The following is a 1,655-nucleotide window of genomic DNA, read 5'->3' on the forward strand; positions in this document are numbered from 1 at the left end:
AAAAACTCTCCTGTGCTATCTCTGACCCAAATTTTAGCACCAGTTTTTTTCACTTTCTAGGATTCAAACACAAAAGAACCAGTGTCCAGAGGCAAGTGACATAGGCCTTAAACTTGCTGCCATCCTTAATTTCCTCATTCATAAACTTTCCTTAGAAAACCCGAACCCCCATTCCTCTTTTTAAATAGATTCCTGCCTTCAGCCCCGATGGCCAATAGCAGACATCTATTTCCCAATGGATGAGAGAGACTCCTTCATCTTCTTGGTCATGGTTGGGATAAGGTTCATGTTGGTCATCCACACACTTGGTCACACAGCTCTCCAGCTGCCGTTTCACCTGAAGCTCTTTACTCCCCGCATCTATTGAATCTTTGGCATTGTTGTTGCAATGCATAGTGCACCGGGCGAGGCTGTCCTGGAACTTCTCCAACTCGCTGGTCACCAGGGCCTGGGCTTGAGCCAGAGGTGCATGGCAGCGCTCAATGCACTGGTGCACTTGCTGCATGGACGCCTGGCTGTCCTCACAACAGCCGGTGCTGCACCAGTACGTGAGGCCCTACATCTTCCAGATGTTCTCTCTCTCCAGGCTCTTCATCATAGAGTCCACCGCCTCCTGCGCGCAGAGCCGCTGCAGCTCCGCCATGGCAACCCCGCGCTGCTTCCTGCCACGCCGGCGCCCACATGGACTCCCGCGCATGAGCCCCTATTAATATTATTTTAAAATAGGCATGTAAAAACTTTCTGTTTTAATTTATATTACAGTAAACGTTAATGGCTAAAATCCACATCACAAAGGGTGTAAAGGGGTCCTGAGAACAATGATTTGGGAAGCACTGATCTAGAGTACCATAAATTGCAGTATGGGCACTGCAAATGATCTCTTCAAAGCAAATATGGGCTATTTCCTTTCCTTCTTTAAAACAATAATCATTACATTTGGATAGTGTTTTGTACCCAAAGTGCTTTTATATGCATCAACGAATTAATCTTTTGAGTAATCTTATAGGTCAGGTATTGTTTTCTCCATGTTATTAAAAAGAAAAGAAAAGAAAAGAGGTCCAGAGCAATCAGGCAGTTTATCTTAGGTCAGAGAGACAGTAAAATAATGAGATCTGACCTAAGATTTTCCAATTTTGAATTTCATCATATTTTTGAAATACTACCATATAGGTTCAGAAACTGTTAGAAATTATTAGCATGTGAACAATTCAAATTATCATCAGTTTGAAAAAGGGGTTATTAAATTACTTTCAAGTGACCAATATTAAACTCAAATATATTTTCAAATCATATTGGGTTTGAGTTATGCTCTTTATGTTGACATGCAGATTATTTCAAATTCCGAATTAGTAATATCTAAATGAATGGTTTTTATAACCTCTTTATATCTGTTCATTGTATTAGATTTAACTATGAGAAACTGTCAATATTCTCTTTTTTTTTTTTTTTTTTGCGGTATGTGGGCCTCTCACTGTTGTGGCCTCTCCCGTTGTGGAGCACAGGCTCCGGATGCACAGGCTCAGCGACCATGGCTCACGGGCCCAGCCGCTCCGCGGCATGTGGGATCTTCCCGGACCGGGGCATGAACCCATGTCCCCCGCATCGGCAGGCGGACTCCCAACCACTGCGCCACCAGGGAAGCCCTTCTCTCATTT

General features: G+C 43.4%; 1 pseudogene; it reads right to left on the reverse strand.

Annotated features, from left to right (window-relative positions):
• Positions 1–225: 225 nt before the first annotated feature.
• LOC136134212 (protein FAM136A pseudogene) lies at positions 226–643 on the reverse strand (annotated as a pseudogene).
• Between the last annotated feature and the right edge of the window lie 1,012 nt (positions 644–1,655).

The sequence above is a fragment of the Phocoena phocoena genome, chromosome 14 (genome assembly GCF_963924675.1).
Source record: "Phocoena phocoena chromosome 14, mPhoPho1.1, whole genome shotgun sequence".
NCBI classification, from domain to species: Eukaryota; Metazoa; Chordata; class Mammalia; order Artiodactyla; family Phocoenidae; genus Phocoena; species Phocoena phocoena.